At 40.0% G+C, this 22,835-nt stretch overlaps 1 protein-coding gene and 1 pseudogene across 31 annotated transcripts in view; both read left to right on the top strand.

Moving 5' to 3' along the window:
• LOC140709624 (argininosuccinate lyase-like) overlaps positions 1–22,835 on the top strand; it is an 82,898-nt gene that overhangs the window by 22,918 nt on the left and 37,145 nt on the right. For 30 of the 31 annotated variants that reach the window (XR_012090225.1, XR_012090228.1, XR_012090218.1 and 27 more), the window contains exon 3: positions 4,245–4,340. The exons of the other annotated variant lie outside the window; for it this stretch is intronic. The gene's annotated coding sequence lies outside the window, so the exon portion shown is untranslated. The remainder of the gene's footprint in view (positions 1–4,244; positions 4,341–22,835) is intronic. 31 annotated transcript variants of the gene reach the window in all.
• Positions 14,979–19,514, top strand: LOC140709622 (borealin pseudogene; annotated as a pseudogene).

Below are 22,835 nucleotides of genomic sequence, written 5' to 3'. Positions count from 1 at the left end.
CAATGTGAAAAAACAATTAGGAAGTGTAGGTGTATGTAAACCAGGTGAAGGGTGGGGATCAGTCAGAGGAAAGAGCACCAGGCAGGGAGGCAGCTTCTCAGTCCAGTCCATGGATTTGACTTGTAGCTTGGCTTTCAGGGTTTAAACTGTCCTTGGCTTGGAGGTGGGGTTTCCCTGGGGACTTGCCCCTATCTGCCTAGGCATTTGTCTGCCTCCTGCCGCTATCAGTGCAGTGAGCTAACTTTCCATTTTTTTAATCAACCGAGGGTCTGCTGGTAGCCAGGCACAGGAAGATTGTGCGTTGTTTGTGCAGGCGGGCTGTGTGTTCTGAATTATGAAGAAAGACTTGTAGCTTATCTGCTTCCCTGTTTTTGATTTCCCCTGCTCCCACCAGCCTGACTCCCCTTCCCTAATTAGGACTCTACATTATCTTCCAGGAATTTTATCATTTTATGCTTTACATTTAGGCCTATGATCTGGTTTGAGTTAATTTTGTGAAATATCTAACGTCTGTTTATAGATTCTTATTTTTGCATGTGAATATCCAGTTCCAGCACCATTTGTTGAAAAGAATATCATTTCTCCATTGAATTCCCATTGCTTCTTTGCCAAATATCAATTGACTATATTTGTGTAGGCATATTTCTGGGCTCTCTATTCTGTTCCATTGATCTGTTTGTCTATCATTTTGCTCATGCCATGCTGTTTTGATTACTATGGATTTGTAGTAAATCATGAGGTTGAATAGTATGTCTTCCAACTTGGTTCTTCAATGTTATGTTGGCTATTCTAGTTCTTTTGCTTTTTCATATAAATTTTGGAGTTAGTTTATTATTTACAAAATAATTTGGTGAAATTTTGATTGGGATTGTGGTGAATTCATAGGTTAAGTTATGGAAAATTGACATCTTGACAATATTGAGTCTTTCTATCCATGTACATGGAATGTCTCTCCATTTATTTAAATGGTCCCTGAGTTTTTCTTTTGTTTTCTTTCTTTTTCTTTCTTTCTTTTTTTTTTTTTTTTGTATTTTTAATAGAGATGGGGTTTCACCATGATGGCCAGGCTGGTTTTGAACTCCTGACCTCAGGTGATCCACCTGCTTTGTCCTCCTAAAGTGCTGGAATTGCAGGCGTGAGCCACGGCGCCCAGCCTGTCCCTGGTTTTTTCAATGGAGTTTTATAGTTTTTCTCATGTGGAACCACTATGAAAAACAGTACGGTGGTGGTGTGGTATGGCTGTGTCTCCACCAAATCTCAACTTGAATTATGTCACCCAGAATCTCCACATGTTTTGGGAGGACCCAGGGGAGGGTAATTGAATTATGGGGGCTGGTCTTTCCCATGCTATTCTCGTGATAGTGAATAAGTCTCACAAGATCTGATGCGTTTATCAGGGGTTTCTGCTTTTGCTTCTTCCTAATTTTCTCTTGCTGCTGCTGTGTAAGAAGTGCCTTTCACCTCCCACCATGCTTCTAAGGCCTCCCCAACCATGTGGAAGTGTAAGTCCGGTTAAACCTCTTTCTCTTCTTAGTTGCGGGTATATGTTTATCAGCAGTGTGAAAACAGACTAATACAGGTGGTTTCTACAAAATTGAAAATAAAATTACCATATGATCTCACAATCCTGTTTCTGGGTATATATCTGAAGGAATTGAAAGCAGGGTCTTAGATACTTGTAAAGGCATATAAATTGTGTTATTATTCACAGTAGCTGAGAGCTGCAAGCAACCCAAATGTCTATCAATAGAAGAATAGGTAAGGAAGGATTAACTCTGAGATCTGTATTTGATTCCATTGGTCTACCTGTCTGTCTTTATGCCACTTCCAAACTATTTTAATTACTGTAGCTTTGTAATATGTTTTGAATTCTAGAAGTGTGAGACCTCTAACTTTGGTCTTTCTTTTCAATTTTTTTTTTGGCTGTTCAGGTCCCTTGGGATGACATTTAAATTTTTGGATGGGCTTTCTCTGTTTCATGGCCTGTTTCCCTCCAAGGCAAAATCTCTGAGGCAGTGTTCTGTAATTGTGGGTGGAAACAATGACAGGTTACCCCCCCCCCGCCCCCCCCAAGCTTCAGGCACCCGCTGGTAACCTAGAGCTCATTGTGGAGGAGCAGCAGTCTGAGGTTCTTTGGATTGCTTCCCCACATAATGAGCCACTGCCTCATGAACTAGGCAAGGATGGTCAGGGACCCCATCTTCTCCATTTGCTGCATCGAAGGCAGGGCCCCTGTTTCACAAGTAGGTCTTGAGTGTTAAAAGGGAGCCTCCAACTCTCAAATGCACTTGCCTCAAAACAAATAGATGGGGGTTGGATGCGGAATGCTGTGTTGTCTCTGGTTTTAGAGTCAGGGCAGTAGTAAAGATGATTAAACTCTTTATTTGTATAAATATTTTTTGGTAGTAAATACCTAACATATTAGCTTAAAATGTGAAAGATGACTACTTTTTATTTATTTATTTATTTTGAGATGGAGTCTTGCTCTTGTTGCTCAGGCCAGAGTGCAATGGCGTGATCTCAGCTCACTGCAACCTCTGCCTCCTGGATTCAAGCAATTCTCCTGCCTCAGCCTTCTGAGTAGCTGGGATTATACATGCCCATCACCACACCCAACTCATTTCTCTATTTTTAATAGAGATGGGGTTTCACCATGTTGGCAAGGGTGGTCTCAATCTCCTGGCCTCAGGTGATCTGCCCACCATGGCCCTTCAAAGCGCTGGGATTATAGGCATGAGCCACCATGCCTGGCTGAAAGATGATAAATTTTGAAAGTATGTAGATTTAGATTTCCATCCTATCTTCTCTACTTAAAAGCCAAGAGATCCTGCGCAATTCACTCATCTTCCCTGAGACTGTTAACTTATCTATGCTATGGGATCAATGACACCTCTATTAAGCCTTTTTTTTTTTTTTTTTTTTTTTTTTGAGACAGAGTCTCACTGTGTTGCCCAGGCTGGAGTGCAGTGGCCGGATCTCAGCTCACTGCAAGCTCCACCTCCTGGGTTTACGCCATTCTCCTGCCTCAGCCTCCCGAGTAGCTGGGACTACAGGCGCCCGCCACCGCGCCCGGCTAGTTTTTTGTATTTTTTAGTAGAGACGGGGTTTCACCGTGTTAGCCAGGATGGTCTCCATCTCCTGACCTCGTGATCCACCCATCTCGGCCTCCCAAAGTGCTGGGTTTACAGGCTTCAGCCACCGCGCCCGGCTTTTTTTTTTTTTTTTTTTTTTTTTTTTTTTGTGAGGTGTAAGTGCCAAAATCTTTGTAAAGGATCTGAAACACGGAGTCTAAACTGTAACTGTTAATTCCATTTCTTCCATTTCTCTTTTCTTATTATTTACACATCCTTTTTTTTATTTCTTATTTTGTGTGTGTGTGTGTGTGTGAAACACCTCGTTTATTTTAAGATAACTGAAACACTAAATAGATTTCTGAATTGAAATGCTAAGTACCATAAAATTTAAAAAATTCTTTTTGCCGGGCATGGTGGCTCATGCCTGTAATCCCAGCACGTTGGGAGGCCAAGGTGGGCAGATCACCTGAGGTCAGGAGTTTAAGACCAGCCTAGCTAACATGGTGAAACTCAGGGTCTACTAAATAACCCAAAAATTAGCCAGGCGTGGTGGCAGGTGCCTGTAATCCCAGCTACTAGGGAGGCTGAGGCAGGAGAATTGCTCAAAACTGGAAGGTGGAGGTTACAGTGAGCCAAGCTCACACCACTGTACTCCAGCCTGGGTGACAGAGCCAGACTCTGTCTCAAAAAAACAAACATAATTTATCGAGGTATATACAGTATTGCTTATTAATACATTTTATCTTGTATCCATTAATTATTCTAATAGTTGTTGTTATTTTTAATATTTTTGTCTTTGAACTTTATACCAGAGTTACAAGTTATTTGTATGTTATTTCTTCAACATTCAGGGTAAAGATGGTTCAGGGTAAAGATAGTGTGAGAAAAATGATGTCTACTAAAAATCTTTTTTCTTTGTGTTTCCCACAGCAGGATACCTTGCTTTAGGCTCTGCTCAGTAGACAGTTTCCAACTGTGTGCACAGCCTGAGACTGATGCTGACAGAAACTAATTGGCGCATATTGTTAAGTCTTAAAATGAGATACAGGGTAGATCCCTAATTAAGTTTATTACAATATCATCATCACTGTCATTTTTATAACAGTAGTGAGAGTAATAGAGTGAGCTCTATTGGTGCTAGAGAATTCAATTGATATTCTTGTTTTCTAGGTGCTGTTACCCTTTGCTGTAGTGGGGAGTATAGATGAAGTGAAAGTTGCAGAAAGGATGGTCAGAGGCCGTCACTACCCTTGGGGAGTTTGCAAGGTAAAAATGAAAGAGGGCAGGCTTTGGAATGATTAAGTTAAATATATGTGTGTCATTCATAGTCTCAAAGTAACATTTTAACTTGGGCTAATATTGGTAACTCTGGTAATCTGTAAGTTAACAGTTACTAATGAGGAACATAAACTCTGTTTTATTTAAACTAATGCTTACTTTGACCATGATTCATTCTCATAGAAGTTTGCTGAAAGCTCTTTAAGCCAAAATCTGCAGAGTCTGGGAAGAACCTCTTTGTTTATCCCAGTGCTCCCAATGCGCCATGTACATACTATCTGTCTCTGTATCAATCATGACATTGAGAATGCTGGAAAGCACTTTAAACAAAATGGAAGCAAAAATACTAGTGTGTAGACATGTTACATAAACTCATTACTACCTAATGTAGAAACCATTTTAAACTGGTCACTAGAAAAAAGAGTGATAAACTTTTTAAAACAAGAAAGTACAATTTACCTTTGGCTAAAGATTATACCTTTGACATTTATATAATTATTTAGCATCATACTAAGTTAGAATAGTGTAGTAAGCAGTAATTTATTGTCTGATTCATATACTTGTGGTACTAATTATTGGACAATGGAAAATTTCTACTTGTACTGGTTTCCAAATGATATGTTTTGTTTTTTTGTTTGTTTTTTGAGACACAGTTTTGCTCTTGTCACCCAGGCTGGAGTGCAGTGGCACGATTTTGGCCCACTGCAACCTCCACTTCCTGGGTTCAAGTGATTCTCCTGCCTCAGCCTTCCGAGTAGCTGGGATTACATGCGCCTGCCACCACACCTGGCTAATTTTTGTATTTTTAGTAGAGACAGGGTTTCACCGTATTAGGCTGATCTCGAACTCCTGATCTCAGGTGATCCACCTGCCTCAGCCTCCCAAAGTGCTGGGATTAAGGCGTGAGCCACCGTGCCCAGCCCCGAATGATGTTTTTAGTAAATTGACATATTAGAAATTTTAAAATTTGTTAAAGATACTTAAAATTTAATGTTTTAATATTTGTTGTATTATGTTGTATTACATATTAGTTTATGTTATACAATATGTAACTATACTATATGTGGATGTATTAAATTTGGTCACAGTATTAATCACAATAAACCATATATTGTAGTCAGTTTTCTAGACATGATAAATATAGGAGAGAGCCATACAAATTATTTTTCATTAATTAATCTTCATTGACAAACTGTATGTACTTTTCATGTACAACATATTGTTTTGAAATACATATACATTGTGGAATGGTTACATTGATTTAATTAACATATGTGTTATCTCAATTATTTTTGTGATGAAAACTTAACATCTATCTTAGCAATTTTCAAGAATATAAAATATTGTTATTAACATGGTCACTATGTTGTACAATAGATCTCTTTAACTTTTTCGTATCTAACTAAAATGTTGTATCCTTTGACTAACATCTCTCCTACCATACCCTCTACCTAACTCACATAACCACAATTCTACTCTCTGTTTCCACAAGTTTAACTTTTAAAAATTTGATCTATTAGTGAGATCATTTACTGTTTGTCTTTCTGTGCTTGATGTATTCACTTAGTGTAAAGTCCTCCAGTTCCATCCATGTTGCTGCAAATGATAGAATTTCCTGATTTTTAAGGCTGAATAGTATCCCATTGCATACGTATGCCACAGTTTTTTCTTCATGCATCTATTCATGGACACTTAGATTGCTTCCATATCTTGGCTCTTGTGAATAACGGTAGTGTAGGTATCTCTCTGACATACTGACTTCATTTTTTGGAGGTAACATATCCAGTAGTGAGATGGCTGGATCATATGATCGTTGTTTTATTTTTAATTTTTTGAAGAAACTCCATACTGTTTTTCATAATGGCTATCCTAATTTACATTGCCACGAACAGTGTACAAGGGTTCTCTTTTTTCCATGTCCTCACCAGCACTTGTTTGTCTTATTGATAATAGTCATTTTAGCATGGGTGAAGTAACAACTTGTTGTGTTTTTATTTTTTTATTTATTTTTTTTGAGATGGAGTTTAGCTCTTATTGCCCAGGCTGGAGTGAAATGGTGTAATCTTGGCTCACTGAAACCTCCGCCTCCTGGGTTCAAGCAGTTCTCCTTCCTCAGTCTCCCAAGTAGCTGGGATTTTTTTTTTTTTCTTTTTGTATTTTTAATAGCAACAGGGTTTTGGCATGTTGGTCAGACTAATCTCGAACTCCTGACCTCAGGTAATCCACCTGCCTCAGACTCCCAAAATGCTAGGATTATAGGTATGAGCCACCACACTGGGCCTGTGTTTTTAAATTTTTAATTTTTATGGATAGATAGTAGGTGTATATATTTATAGGGTGCATGAGATATTTCATACTGGCATTCAATGTGCAGTAATCACTTGAGGGTAAGTAGAGTACCCGTCAACTCAAGCATTTATCCTTTCTTTGTGTTCCAAACAATCCAATTATACTCTTAGTTATTCTAAAATGTACAGTAAATTATTGTTGACTGTAGTCACCCTTTTGTGCTATCAAATACTAGATCTTATTCATTCTATTTATATATTAGTACCATCCCCACTTCTCTCCCTCCCAGTCCTTTCCTAGTTACTGGTGATTAACATTGCACTCTTTATCCCCATGGGTTCAATTGTTTTAATTTTTAGCTCCACAAATGAGTGAAGACATGTCTTCCTGTGTCTTGCTTATTTCACTTAACATAATGTCCTCGGTTCCATCCATGTTGTTGCAAATGACAGGATCTCATTATTTTTTATGACTGAATAGTATTCCATCATGTATATGTACCACATTTACTTTATTCATTCATCTGGTGATGGATACTTAGGTTGCTTTCAAATCTTGGCTATTGTGAATAGTGCTGTAACAAACATGGGAGTGGAGCTATCTCTTTGATATACTACTTTCCTTTCTTCTGGGTATACACCTACTAGTGGGATTGCTGGATCATGTGGTAGTTCTATTTTTTTTTTTTTTTTTTTTTTTTTTTTTTAGGAAACTCCGTACTGTTTTCCATAGAGACTGTACTGATTGACATTCCAACCAACGGTATACAGGGATTCCTTTTTCTCCACATCCTCACCAGCATTTGTTATTGCCTGTCTTTTGGATAAAAGCTTTTTTAACTGGGGTGAGATGATATCTCATTGTAGTTTTTATTTGCCTTTCTCTGGTAATGAGTGATGTTGAAAACCTTTTCATTTGCTTGTTTGGCATTTTAAAAAACTCACAATGAGCAGTTACTTCACACATGTTAAAATGGCTGTTGTCAATAAGACAAAAGAAGACATTTGTATGTCTTCTTTGGAGAAATGTCTATTCAGATCTTTTGCCCATTTTAAATCAGATTATTAGATTTTTTCCTATTGAGTTGTTTGAGCTTCTTAAATATATTCTGGTTATTAATCTCTTGTCAGATAAATTGTTTGCAAATATTTTCTCATTGTGTAGGTTATCTCTTCACTTTGTTGATTGTTTCCTTTGTTTTGCAGAAGGTTTTTAACTTGAGATGATCCCATTTGTCTATGTTTGCTTTGATTGCCTGTGCTTGTAGGATATTACTCAATAAATGTCCTAAAGAGTTTCCCCATTGTTTTTTGTAGTAGTTTCATAGTTTAGGGTCTTAAATTTAAGTCTTTAATCCTTTTGATATGATTTTTATATGTGGTGAGAGATAAAATCCTAGTTTCTTTCTTCTGCATATGGATATCCAGTTTTCCCAACACCATTTATTGAAGAGCTTATCCTTTCCCCAATGCATGTGCTTGGCACCTTTGTTGAGAATGAGTTCTCTGTGGCTGTATGGATTTATTTCTGTGTTCTCTATTCTGTTCAATTGGTCTATGTGTCTGTTTTTATACTGGTACCATGCTGTTTCACTTATCATAGCTTTGTGGTATAATTTGAAGTCAGGTAATGTGATTTCCTCCAGTATTGTTATTTTTGCTCAGAATTGCTTTCAGTGATTTTTTGTTGTTGTTCTATATATATCTTAAGATTGTTTTTTCTTTTTCTATGGAGAATGTCATTGGTATTTTGATAGGAATTACATTTAATCTATGGATTGCTTTGGGTAGTATGGACATTTCAATATTATTGATTCTTCCAATCCATGAATATGTTTTGTGTCCTCTTGCATCAGTATTTTATAGTTTTCATTGTAGAGATTTTTCATTTTTTTGGTCATGTTTATTTCTAGGTATTTTATTTTATTTATAGCTACTGTAAATTGGATCAGTTTTTATTTCTTTTTCAGATTGTTCACTTTTACTATAAAAATGCTACTGATTTTTGTAGGTTGATTTTTGTGTGTTGTAACTATTAATTTTGTTTATCAGTTCTAATAGTTTTTTTTTTGGTGGAGTCTTTAGGTTTTTCTGAATAGGAGATCAAATCATCTGCAAACAAGGATAATTTGACTTCTTCCTTTCCAGTTTGGATACCCTTTATATCTTTCTCTTGTCTTATTGCTCTAGCTAGGACTTCCAGTTTAATAACAGCAATGAAAGTGGACATCCTTGTCATTTTCCAGACCTTAGAGGAAAAGCTTTAAGTTTCTTCCCATTCAGTATGATACTAGCTGTGGTTCTGCGATACATGGCTTTTATTATGTGGAAGTATGTTCCTTCTATCCCCAGTTTTTTGAAATTTTTTATGATGAAGGGATATTGAATTTTATCAAATGCCCTTTCAGCATCGATTAAAATGATCATATGGTTTTTGTCCTTCATTCTGTTGATATGATGTACGATACTGATTGATTTTTGTGTGTTGAAGCATCATTGCATCCCTGGGATAAAGCCACTTGGTCATGATGAATGATTTTTAATGTGTTGTTGAGTTCAGTTTGCTAGTCCTTTTTTGAGGGGTTTTTCATCAATGTTCCTCAGAGATATTGGCCTGGAGTTTTCTTGTTTTGATGTATCTTTATATGGTTTTGGTATCAGGGTAATACTGGCCTTGTTGAATGAGTTCTGATGTATTCCCTCCTCCTGTATGTTTTAGAATAGTTTGAGTAGAATTAATATTAGTTCTTTAAATGTTTGGTGAAATTCAGCAGTGAAGCCATCATATCTTGGACTTGTCTTTGCTGGGAGACTACTTCTTATATCGGTTTTGATCTCATTACTTGTTATTGGTCCATTCAGGTTTAGAATTTCTTCATGGTTCAATCTTGATAGGTTGTATGCATCTAGGAATTCATCCATTTCTTCTACGTTTTTTAATTTATTGGCATATAGTAGCTCATAGTAGCCTCTAATGAGCCTTTGGATTTCTGCAGCATCAGTTGTAATGCCTCCTTTTTTTCTTTTTTTTTTTTTTAAATTTTTTTTTTATTTTTAGAGATGGGGGTATCACAGTGTTTCCCAGGTTGGTCTCAAACCCCTGGCTCAAGCAATCCTCCTGTTTCAGCCTCCCAAAGTGCTGGGATTACAGGCGTGAGCCACTGCACCTGGCCATAATGTCTCCTTCTTCATCTCTGAGTTTATTTATTTGGGTTTGCTCTTTTTTTTTCCCCCTAGTCTGGCTAAAGGTTTGTAGATTTTGTTTACATTTTCAAAAAACAAACTTTTCATTTCACTGATCTTTGGTATTTTTTCATTTTAATTTCATTTATTTCTGCTCTGATTTTTATTCTTTCTTTTCTTATACTAATTTTGGGGTTGGTTTGCTCTTTTCTAGTTCTTTAAGATGCGTTGTTAGGTTATTTATTTGATGTTTTTCTACTTTTTTTGATGTAGGAACTTGTTACTATAAACTTTGTTCTTAGTACGGCTTTTGCTGTATCCCGTAGGTTTTGGTGTGTTATATTTCCATTTTCATTTGTTTCAATAAATTTTAAAATTACCTTCTTTATTTCCTCATTGACCCACTGGTCATTCAGGAACACATTGCTTAATTTCCATGTGTTTATGTAGTTTCCAAAGTTCCTCTTGTTATTGATCTATACTTTTATTCCATTGTAGTCAGGGATAATACTTGATTTCATATTTTGAATTGTTTAAGACTTGTTTTGTGGCCTAACATATTCTCTATCCTTGAGAATATGCTACATGCTGAGGAGATGAATGTGCATTCTGTAGCCATTGTCTGAAATGTCCTATAACTATCTTTTAGGTCCATTTGGTCCATACTGCAGATTAAGTCTGATTTTTTTGCTGATTTTCTGTCTGGATGATCTGTCCAATGCCAAAAATGGAGTGTTGAAGTCTCCAGCTATTATTGTAGTATAATCTTTCTCTTTCTTTAGCTGTAATAATATTTCTTTCATATATCTAAGTGCTCCAATGTTGGGTACATACATATTTATAGTGGTTATGGTCTCTTGCTCAATTGATCCTTTTATCAATAAGTAATGAATCTTCCTTGTCTGTTTTTACAGTTTTTGTATTGAAATATATTTTATCTGATGTAAGTATACATTTTCTTTTTTGGTTTCCATTGGCATGGAATTATCTTCCCGTCCCTTTATTTTTAGTCTATGTGTGTCTTTTTAGGTGAAGTGTGTTCTAGTAGGTAACAGATCGTTGGTTTTTTTTGTTTTTTTTTTTTTAAATCCAATCAGCCACTCTGTCTTTTCTTTCTTTCTTTTTTCCTTTTTTTTTTTTTTTTTTTTTTTTTTTGAGACAGAGTCTTGCTCTGTCACCCAGGCTGGAGTGCAATGGCACAATCTCAGCTCACTGCAACCTCCAACCTGTATTTCCCGGTTCAAGCGATTCTCCTGCCTCAGCCTGCCGAGTAGCTGGGATTACAGGTGCCCACCACCATGCCTGGCTAATCACTCTATATCTCTTGATTGGAGAGTTTAATCCATTTACATTCAATGTTATTATTGATAAGTAAGGACTTACTCTTGTCATTTTGTTATTTGTTTTCTGGTGGGTTTGTGGTCTTCTCTTCCTTTTTACCTACTTTCTTGTCTTCTTTTTAGTCCAGGTGATTTTCTCTGATGGTATGCTTTAATTTCTTGCTTTTTATTTTTTGTGTATCTGTTGTATGTTTTTTGATTTGAGGTTACCATGGGGCTTATATATAACATCTTATAACCCATTATTTAAACTGATTACAACTTACCCCTGATTGCATAAATGAACAAAGAAACTAACAAGCAAAAACTAATAAAAACTTTACACTTTAACTTCATCCCTCCACTTTATTAACATTTTAAAAATTTCTATTTATATCTTATGCTGTCTATGTCTTGAAAAGTAGTTGTAGTTACTATTTTTGATAGGTTTACCTTTTAGTATTTCTACTCCAGATATGAGTGCTTTACCCACCACAATAAGCTTATTTTAATATTCCATGTGTATCTGTATACTTACTATTAGATTGGTGCAAAAGTAGTTGCGGTTTTTGCTATTAAAAGTTATGGCATTAAAAGTAATGGCAAAAAACACAGTTCCTCTTTTTTTTTATTAAGACAGAGTCTAGCTCTGTCTGCCAGACTGGAGTGCAATGGTACGATCTCAGCTCACTACAACCTCCACCTCCTGGGTTCAAGCACTTCTCCTGCCTCAGCCTTCTAAGTAGCTGGGATTACAGGTGCCCACCACCACGCTCAGCTAATTTTTGTATTTTGAGTAGAGATGGGGTTTCACTATGTTGACCAGGCTGGTCTTGAACTCCTTACCTCGTGAGCCTCAGCCTCTCAAAGTGCTGGGATTACAAGCATGAGCCACCATGCCTGGCCCACAGTTCCTCTTGAGTCAACCTAATATTACTAGTGAGTCTTGTACCTTCAATTGGTTTCATATATATATGTGTGTGTATGTGTGTGTATGTGTGTGTGTGTATGTATATATATATATATATATAAGAATTCTCTTTAGTATTTATTTTAGGACAAGTTTGGTGTTAATGAAATCCTTCTTTTATTTGTCTGGGAAAGTCTTCATTTCTCCTTCATATTTGTAGGATATTTTTGCTGGTTATACCATTCTTGACTAAAAGGTTTTCTTCTTCAGGATTTTACATATGTCATGCCACTCTCTCCTGGTCTGTAAAGTTTTCACTAAAAAGTGTGCTGCCAGACACGTTGAAACTCTATCGTATGTTGTTTGTTTGTTTTCTCTTGCTGCTTTTAGGATCCTTTCTTTATCCTTGACCTTTGGGAGTTTGATTATCACATGCATTGAGGTAGTCTTCTATGGGTTAAATCTGCTTGGTGTTCTATAACCTTCTTGTACTTGAACATTGATATTTTTCTCTAGGTTTGAGACATTCCCTGATATTATCCCTCTGAGTAGTCTTTCTCTTCCTATCCCTCTCTCTCTCTGCCTCCTTTTTTTTTTTTTTTTTTTTTTTGAGATGGAGTCTGACTCTGTCGCCCAGGCTGGAGTGCAGTGGCCAGATCTCAGCTCACTGCAAGCTCCGCCTCCCGGGTTTATGCCATTCTCCTGCCTCAGCCTCCCGAGTAGCTGTGACTACAGGCGCCCACCAACTCGCCTGGCTAGTTTTTTGTATTTTTTAGTAGAATCAGGGTTTCACTGGGTTAGCCAGGATGGTCTCGATCTCCTGACCTTGTGATCCGCCCATCTCAGCCTCCCAAAGTGCTGGGATTACAGGCTTGAGCCACCGCTTCCGGCCTCTGCCTCCTTTTTAAGGCCAATAACTCTTAGATTTGCCGTTTTGAGGCTATTTTTAGATCTCGCAGGCACACTTTATTTTTAGTTTCATTTTTCTTTTCTTTTTCTTTCTTTTTTTTTGAGACGAAGTCTCGCTCTGTCGCCCAGGCTGGAGTGCAGTAGCCAGATCTCAGCTCACTGCAAGCTCCGCCTCCCGGGTTCATGCCATTCTCCTGCCTCAGCCTCCCCAGTACCTGGGACTACAGGCACCCACCACCATGCCCAGCTAATTTTTTGTATGTTTTTTAGTAGAGATGGGGTTTCACCATGTTAGCCAGGATGTTCTTGATCTCCTGACCTCGTGATCCACCCGCCTTGGCCTCCCAAAGTGCTGGGATTACAGGCGTGAGCCACCACACGCGGCCTCATTTTTCTTTTGTCTCCTCTAACTGTATTTTCAAATAGCTTTCTTCAAGTTCACTAATTTTTTCTTCTGCTTGACCAGTTCTGCTGTTAAGAGACTCTGATGCATTCTTCAGTATGTCCATTAAATTTTTCAGTTTCATTATTTCTGCTTGATTTTTAAAATTATTTTAATCTCTTTGGTAAATGTATCTAATATAATTCTGGATTTCTTCTCTGTGTTATCTTGAATTTCATTGAGCTCTTCTAAAACAGCTATTTTGAGTTCTCTGAAAGGTTACATATCTCTGTCCTGAGATGTGTGATTGGGATTGGTCATTAGTGCCTTACATGGTTCATTTGGTGAGGTCATGTTTTCTGGGATGGTCTTGATGCTTGTCATTGTTCATCTATGTCTGGGCATTGAAGAGTTAGATATTTATTGTAGTCTTTGCCATCTGGGCTCAGTTGTGCCTGTTCTTCTTGAGAAGGTTTTCTAAGTATTCAAAGGGAATTTACTAGGGAGTACCCTAAGTCCAGTAACACTGTGACTCTAGCAGACTCATACTGCCTCAGTGGTCTTGGATAATATCTGGGAGAATTCCTTGGACTATTAGGCAGAATCTCTCAAACTCTTTTCTCACTTTCTCCCAAACTGAAGGAGTCTCTCTGTCTGTGCTAGGTTGCTTGGAGTTGAGGGAAGGGTGACATCATCGCTCCTGTGGACACCACAGCTGGTACTGTGCTGGGTCACGTATGAAGCCAGCAAATTACTAGGTCTTGCCCAAGGCCCATGGCAACTACTGCCTTGCTACTACTGATGTTTAAGGCTCAAGGGCTCTTTAGTCAGCAGGTGGTGAGTCCTGCCGGGCTGGGTCCGTCTCTTCAGTGCAGCAAGTTCCCTTCTGTCCCAGAGTGGGTCTAGAAATGTCCAGGAAGTAGGGCCTGGAATTGGGGGCTTCAGGAATCAGTTTAGTGGTGTGTTTTCCTGTGGCTGAGCTGCTACTCAATTTGTAAGACACAGTTCTCTTCTAATCTTCCTTCTCTTTCCCACAAGTGGAAGGAGTCTGTCTTTGAGCTGCACTGCCTGGAGTTGGGGGAGGTGTGATACAAGCACTTCTTGGCCACCAAAACTGATGGCTCACTGGGTCATGCGCATTCCCATTCCAGTGGCTCTGAGCGAGTTCAGCACCTGGATTTGCCCAGGAACTGCAGACCTTGTGGCCTGACTGCCTTTCAAATTTATTCAGGACCCCAGGGCACTTTAATTAACTAGTGGTGGAGGCAGCTGGAACTGAAGTTCCTATCTGTCTCTGGCATGGGAGATTCCTCTTTAGTGGGAGCTAGTTTAAATGCTCCCTTTGGCCGGGAGTGGTGGCTCACACCTGCAGTCCCAGCACTTTGGGAGGCCAAGGCGGGCAGATCACCTGAGGTCAGGAGTTCGAGACCAGCCTGACCAATGTGGTGAAACCCTGTCTCAACTAAAAATACAAAAATTAGCTGGGCTTGGTGGTGTGCAGCTGTAGTCCCAGCTACTCGGGAGGCTGAGACAGGAGAATCACTTGAATCTGGGAGGTGGAGGTTGCAGTAAGCCGAGATCATGCCACTGCACTCCAGCCTGGTTGAAAGAGCGAGATTCCATCTAAAAAAAAAAAAAAAAAAAAAATGCTCCCTTTGTGGGCACTAGCAGAATTCTGCCCTGTGTTGTTTTCCACTGTGACAGGGCAGTCACTGAGTTCCAATGCAAAGTCCCATAATCACTTCACTCTCCCTCCCCAAAGCACACAGATTCTCTCTCTGTTCAGTATGGTGCTGCTGGGGGATGAATGTCAGATGGTATAGGCTATGCAAGACTCTCTTTACTGCAATCTCCAGTGCCTCTTTTCTTGATATAATATTAAAACCAGGTACTGAGATTGCTCACCTGATTTTTCATTCTTACGAAGGTGCTTTTTTGCATGGATAATTGTTTAATTTGGTGTTTATGTAGGGGAATGATTGATGAGGGATTCTATTCAGCCATCTTGCTCCACCCCACTCCCCGTTTTAGCAATTTTGAAATATATAGTTGCTTAGTATTAACTATGGACACCATGCAATGCAATAGATCACTGAAGCTTATTCCTACAGTCTAACTACAACTTTGTACCATTTGATCAATATTTTCTGTTTCCCCATCCCTCTGCCTCCCCACTTTCCTCTACTCACCACCTGTCTACTCTCTATTTCTGTGAGACTTTTAGTTACCACATGTAAGTGAGATTATACAGTATTTGTCCTTCTGTGCCTGGTCTGTTTCTCTTAGCATAATGTCCTACGATTTCATTCATGTTTTACACATGACAGGATTTCATTCTTTTTAAAAGCTTTATAGTATTTTATTGTGTACCTTGTTGATGGGCACTTAGACTGTTTCCATATCTTGGCTATTGGGAATAATGCTGAAAAATAAAATGCTTAAGAATAAATCTAACCAAGGAAGTAAAATATCTGCACACTAAGAACAGTAAAACTTGGCCAGGCGCAGTGGCACATACCTGTAATCCCAGCATTTCGGGTGGCTGAGGCAGGTGGATCACTTGAGGCTCGGAGCTTGAGGCCAGGAGCCTGAGACCAGCCTGGCCCACATGGCAAAACCACTTCTCTACTAAAAATACAAAAACTTAGCCATGCGTGGTGGCGGGCACCTGTAATCCCAGCTACTCAGGAGGCTGAGGCAGGAGAATCACTTGAACCTGGGAGGTGGACGTTGCAGTGAGCCGAGATTGCACTACTGCACTCCAGCCTGGGCAACAGAATGAGTCTCTGTCTCAAAAAAAAAAAAAAAAAATGCTGGGTGCGGTGGCTCACACCTGTAATCCCAGCACTTTAGGTGGCTGAGGCAGACAGATCACCTGAAGTCAGGAGTTTAAGACCAGCCTGGCCTACATGGCAAAACCCCTTCTCTACTAAAAAAAAAAAAAAATAGAAAAATTAGACTCAGTGCAGTGGCTTATGCCTGTAATCTCAGTACTTTGGGAGGCTGAGGTGGGCGGATCACCTGAGGTTGGGAGTTCGAGACCAGCCTGACCAATATGGAGAAACCCTGCCTCTACTAAAAATACAAAATTAGCTGGAGGTGGTGGTGCATGCCTGTAATCCTGGCTACTCAGGAGGCTGAGACAGGAGAATTGCTTGAACCCGGGAGGCGGAGGTTGCGGTGCGCCGAGATCGCACCGTTGTACTCCAACCTGGGCAACAAGAGCAAAACTCCATCTAAAAAAAAAAAATTTAGCCAGGCATGGTGGTGTGTGCCTATAATCCCAGCTACTTCGGAGGCTGAGGCAGGAGAATCACTTGAACCTGGGAGGTGGAGGTTGTAGTGAGCCGAGATCACACCACTGCACTCCAACTGGGCAACACAGCAAGACTCCGTCTCAAAAACAAACAAAAAAAAGAACTGTAAAACTACTTGATTTAAAATTGGAGAAGAGTTTGCCTTCCTGCCGATATCTGTTGCTTCCGACAGCCTCCACTGAGCACCATGGCTCCTAGGAAGGGCAGCAGTTGTGTAGCCAAGACCAACTCCTTAGGGAGGTGGAAGCTTACCTCCTTTGTTAAAGACTTGACCGTGAAGTGGAAATACGAATCAAGCAAGTTGAGTTAGACAGGCAGAACCTCTTTAAGGAGGTAGATAAACTCTACAACATCCAGATCCTGCAGCTCCCCGAGGCATTGTGCAAAGATGAATGGCTCGATTGTTTCTCCCTTGGAGGAAACAAAGCTTGGTAGAGGCAGCAACAGCTGACCTGAATATCACCAAAATTGACAAACTAACCACCGAAGCTATTCAAACACCCCTGAAACCTGCTAAAACATGAAAGGTGATACAAGTAGATGAAATGATAGTGGAAGAGGAAGAAGAAGAAAATAAACATAAGAATCTTCAAACTGCAAGAGTCAAAAGGTGTCCTCCATCCAAGAAGAGAACTCGGTCTGTACAAGGAAAAGGCAGAAGGGAAAAGTCAAGCTGTGCCATCACTGTTACCCCAGCTTTGGGCCGATTAGACGTGTCCATAGTGAAACCAACTCCAGGCCTGACACCCAGGTTTGACTTGAGGGTCTTCATGATCCCTGGCCTGCACACTCCTGCCACAAGAGAGTGGATTTACAACATCTCAGGAAATGGCATCCCTCTTGCCCACAGCAAAGAGATCTTTCTCACTGTGCCAGTGGATGGCGAAGAGCACATGTGATTATTGGCCAGTGACTTGCAGAGGCTTAGCATCACCCAGCTAGATCCAGAGGCCTTGGGAAATGTTAAGAAGCTCTCCAACCATCTTGCCCAAATCTGCAGCAGCATACAGACCATAAATGAGAAGTCAAAGTTGACAGGGTGGACTTTTTTTTTTTTTTCTTGGGACAGAGTTTCACTCTCGTCACCCAGGCTGGAGTGCAGTGGCGTGGTCTTGGTTCACTGCAACCTCTGCCTCCCGAGTTCAAGCAATTCTCCTGCCTCAGTCTCCTGAGTAGCTGGGATTACAGGCGCCCTCCACCATGCCCAGCTAATCGTTGTATTTTTAATAGAGGCAAGGTTCCACCATGTTGGGCAGGCTGGTCTGGAACTCCTGACCTCGGGTAACCCCCTGCCTTGGCCTCCAAAAGTGCTGGGATTACAGGCTTGAGTCACTGTGCCCAGGCAAGACTTCTTCCCTTCAGGCTTGTTGTTTGAGTGTGAAGTTCCAACGCAAAGAGCCGTGTTCCTCTGTGGGAATTCAGGAAGGGGAGACATGCTGTTCCCACACCAGTTAGGTAGGGCTGTGCTCTTCAGCCCTCCATCCCAGCTGACCCCAGCAGTTGCTTGCAGGGGCCATGCCATGGAAACATCCTGTCAGTCTCCAGCTGAATCCTCCCTGCCCTCTGAGCTGCTGCCTTCTGCCCGCTGTACCTCAGCATCCTCTTTGCCCTGCCCTGCCCTGCCTGCAACCGAGGTGGTGCACAAGACCCCTGTGTTCTCCGGAAGACTCCCTCCACCACCCCTACCCAGAGAGCTTTTGCATCTGGCATTTCTGTTCTCTATGCTTGAGACTGGGAGGTTTGGGCTCAGAGAAGTGCACTTTGGGCCATGAGAGGGCTGGTCCAGAAAGTGGGGGGCACTGTACAAATCATCAGATCAGGACAGTTGGCAGCAGTGACCTCAGCAGGGAACATGCACGTCTCCCCTCTGGCACTCATCTCTCCTCCCCCTCCTCCCTTTCTTCCTCCTGCTGTTGGAGGTGCTCAATGGGACTTTGGGATCTTTCACCTGCTGTGTCCAGTAGTTCTTTCGAAGCCCACTTGTGAAACAGTGTTTGTTTGTTTGTTTTCCTTTTTTTGAAATGGAGTCTCAATCTGTTACCGAGGCTGGAGTGTAGTGGCATGATCTTGGCTCACTAAAACCACCATTTCCCAGATGGCAGAAATTCTCCTGCCTCAGCCTCCCGAGTAGCTGGGATTACAGGCACGTGCCACTACACCTGGAAAATTTTTGTATTTTTAGTAGAGATGAGGTTTCACCACATTGGCCAGGCTGGTCTTGAACTCCTGACCTCAAGTGATCCGCCTGTCTCGGCCTCCTGAAGTGCTGGGATTACAGGTGGGAGCCACTGTGCCCGGTCAACACAGTGTTTTATGTTTATCTCTGTTTTTTGAAGACCAAATACTGGTCTGGAGACAGCTTCCATGTCTTACTCTTCTACCTCACTAGTCAGTGGGAGTTTGGGTAAGGGAATTGTAGGGCTTAGATTCTAGGTTTTTTATGTGATTGATCACAGAATAATTCTCTCTAAGCTATCTATGGCCCAGTGTTCCCTGCCGAGTCTGTAGGTTTCACTAAGCACTTCTCTTTTATGGGGCTCGTGTTGGCAGGGGCAGGTATGATTTGCCTGGTGGCCTCATTCCCTGTGTTTAACCTGTGCCTGGGGCATGGACTTTGTTAAATGGAGTCAGCAGTGAGGCCCTCGTGCTGCAGCCAGCCTCTCTGTCCCAGAGAATCATGTGCTGTGTTCTAAGAATTTGAGAACCAGAGTCCTCACCCACAGGCTTGAAGGCACGTGGTTTTCTCAAGTAGGGCTCTTTGTGGTATTTGTTATTACTTTGCAACAAGACCATTTTCATAATATAGTCGTATTCAAGTTGAATTCTTTTGAGTTCTTTTATTGTCCTTTCCTTGAGATTTTTGTATATATTGTGTATCTACTATATATATATGTATATATATTTTATATGTATTGTTCTTCTGAGTAATGGTATCTCTAAGCTGATTTGTTCTAATCAGAGCTAGTACCTGCTTTCAATAAATTCTGGTTTTGTGTTTTAAAAATATTGGAGAAGACACAAATAAATGGAAAGTTACCTCATGTTCATGGATTAGAAGAAATAATATTATTAAAATGTCCATATTACCCAAAGTGGTCTACAGATATAATACCATTCCTATCAAAATTCCCAAGTCATTTTTAACACAAATAGGAAAAAATCCTAAAATTATACAAAGCTAGAAAAAAACCCTGCATAGTGAAAACAGTCTTGAGCAGAAAACAACAAAGCTGAAAGCACTGTACTCCTTGATTGCAAGATATATTATAAAGTGATTGTAATCCAAACAGCATGGCACTGGCATAAAAGCAGACATATCAATCAATGTAATAGGATAGAATGCCCATAAATAAACTTAAGTAGTTATAGCCAATTGATTTTTGACCAAGGTGCCAAGAACATATACTGGGTACAGTATGATCTTTTCAATAAATAGTATTGGTTAAACTGGATATTCACATGCGGAAGAATAAAACTTTACTCTTATCTTACAGCATGTACAAAAATCAACTCAAAATGGATAAAAGTCTTAATACTTGAAATTGTAAAGCTATTAGAACAAAACATAGGGGAAAACCTCTATGACATTGATCATGACAATTATTTCTTGAATAGAATTCCAAAAGCTGGCCAGGTGCAGTTACTCATGCCTGTTATCCCAGCACTTTGGGAGGCTGAGGTGGGTGGATCACCTGATTTCAGGAGTTTCAGACCAGCCTGACCAACATGGTGAAACCTCGTCTCTACTAAAAATATAAAAATTAGCTGGGTGTGGTGGTGGGTGCCCATAATACCAGCTACTCAGGAGGCTGAGCAGGAGAATGGCTTGAACCCAGGAGGCGGAGATTGCAGTGAGCCGAGATCTTGCCACTGCACTCCAGCTGGGACAACAGAGCGAGACTCCACCTCAAAAACAAACAAACAAACAAAAAACTTCAAAAGCACCAGCAACAAAACCAAAAGAAATAACTAATAGCATGAAGATACAACCCAGAAATTGGAAAAAATATTTTCAAATTATACATCTGATAAGGGGCTGATGTTCAAAATATGTAATACTTTTGCTATGACTCTAACAACTCAATAGCAAGAAAACAAATAACAAAATAACACAAGGAAAAATGGACGAAGGATCTGAACAGGCATTTCTTAAAAGAAGAAATACAAATGGCCAAAAGAAATATGAAAAAAAATAGCATCTCTAATCATCAGGAAAATGCGAACTAAACACATGATGAAGTATCACTTCATGTCTGTCAGAATGACTGTTATCAGAAAGCCAAACTATCACCGGTGCTGGCAAGCATATGGAGAAAAGAATTCTTTTTTAAAAAAAATTTGTATTTTTGGTTCAGGGGTACATGTGCAAGTTTGTTGCATAGGTAAATTGCATGTCATGGGGGTTTGGTGTACAGATTATTTCATCACACAGATAATAAGCATAGTACTGGCCGGATGCAGTGGCTCGAGTCTATAATCCCAGCACTTTGTCAGGCCAAGGCGGGTGGATCACCTGAGGTCAGGATTTGAGCAACATGTCAAAACTCTCTCTCTACTAAAAAATAACCAAAATTAGCCGGGCATGGTGGTGCGTGCCTGTAATCCCAGCTACTTAAGGGAGAATCACTTGAACCTGGGAGGCGGAGGTTGCAGTGAGCCAAGATCACACCATTGCACTCCAGCCTCGGCAACAGAGACTCCATCTCAAACCAACAGAAAAAAGTGCTCGCTTTGGTAGCACATATACTAAAAAAGAAAAAGAAAAAAAGAGTAAGCCTAGTACCTTTTCTATCCTCACTGTCCTCCCTCCCTCAAGGAGGCCCCAGGATCTATTGTTCCTTCTTGGTGTTCATGTGTTCTCAATATTTATCTCCCACTTATAAGTGAGAGTGTTTGGTTTTCTGTTCCTGCATTACATCGCTTCAGATAATAGCTTCAGCTCCATCCATGTTGCTGCAAAGGACATGATCTTGTTCTTTTTTTTATGGCTGTGCAGTATTCCATGGTGTGTGTGTACATTTTCTCTAACTAGTCTCCATTGATGGGCATTTAGGTTGATTCTGTCTTTGTTATTGTGACGAGTGCTGTGATACACATGCCTGTGTCTTTATGATAGAACAATATATATTCCTTTGGGTATAAACCTGGTAATGGGTTTGCTAGGTCAAATGGTAGTTCTGTTTTAACTTCTTTAAGAAATTGTCAGGCCAGTCATGGTGGCTCACATCTGTAATCCCAGCACTTTGGCCTGAAGAGGGTGGATCACTTGAGGTCAGGAGTTTGAAACCAGCCTAGTCAACATGGTGAAACTCCATCTCTACTAAAAATACAAAAATTAGCTGGGTGTGGTGGTGGATGTCTGTAATCCCAGCTACTCGAGAGGCTGAGGCCAGAGAATCACTTGAACCCAGGAGACGGAGGTTGCAGTGAGCCGAGATCACACTGCTGCCCTCCAGCCTGAGTGACAAGAGCGAAACTCTGTCTCATAAAAAGAAAAGAAAAGAAATTATCAAACTGCTTTTCACAATGGCTGAACTAATTTGTATTCCCACCAGCAGTGTATAAACATTCCCAAGAGAAAAGGGAATTCTTAAACATCATTGGTGGGAATTTAACTTGGTACAGTCATTTTGGGAAATAATATGAAGGTTCCTCAAAAACTAGAAATAGTATTACCGTATGATCCAGTAGTACCACTTCTTGGTATGTACCCTAGTGGAATGAAATTGATCTGTCAAAAGACATCTCACATTTTTATTTCAATCTTTTAAAATATATTAAGACTTAGTTTGTGGCCTAACATATAATCTATCCTGAAGAATGTCTTGTGTTTGAAAAAAATGTGTATTACTTTGCTGTTGGATGAAATATTTCACATATGTCCATTAGGTCTATTTGGTCTAAAGTGTAGTTTAAAGCTGACATTTTTAAACAGATATTCTGTCTGGATAGTCTATTCATTTCTGAAAGTAGGGTATGTAAATCCCTTACTATTACTGTAATATAGTGTATCTCCCCCTCAAGTCAACTAATATTTGCCTTATATATTTAGAAGCTCTGATATTGGATGCATATATATTTACAATTGTTAGTTTTTTGATAAACTGACCTCTTCGTCGTGATATGATGACCTTCTTTATATCATTTTACAGTTTTTGACTTCAAGTCTGTCTTC

Source organism: Chlorocebus sabaeus, chromosome 21, assembly GCF_047675955.1.
Source record: "Chlorocebus sabaeus isolate Y175 chromosome 21, mChlSab1.0.hap1, whole genome shotgun sequence".
In the NCBI taxonomy this organism is placed as follows: domain Eukaryota; kingdom Metazoa; phylum Chordata; class Mammalia; order Primates; family Cercopithecidae; genus Chlorocebus; species Chlorocebus sabaeus.
The sequence above is the reverse complement of the archived record's forward strand: the minus strand, read 5'-3'. Positions and strand labels throughout refer to the sequence as shown.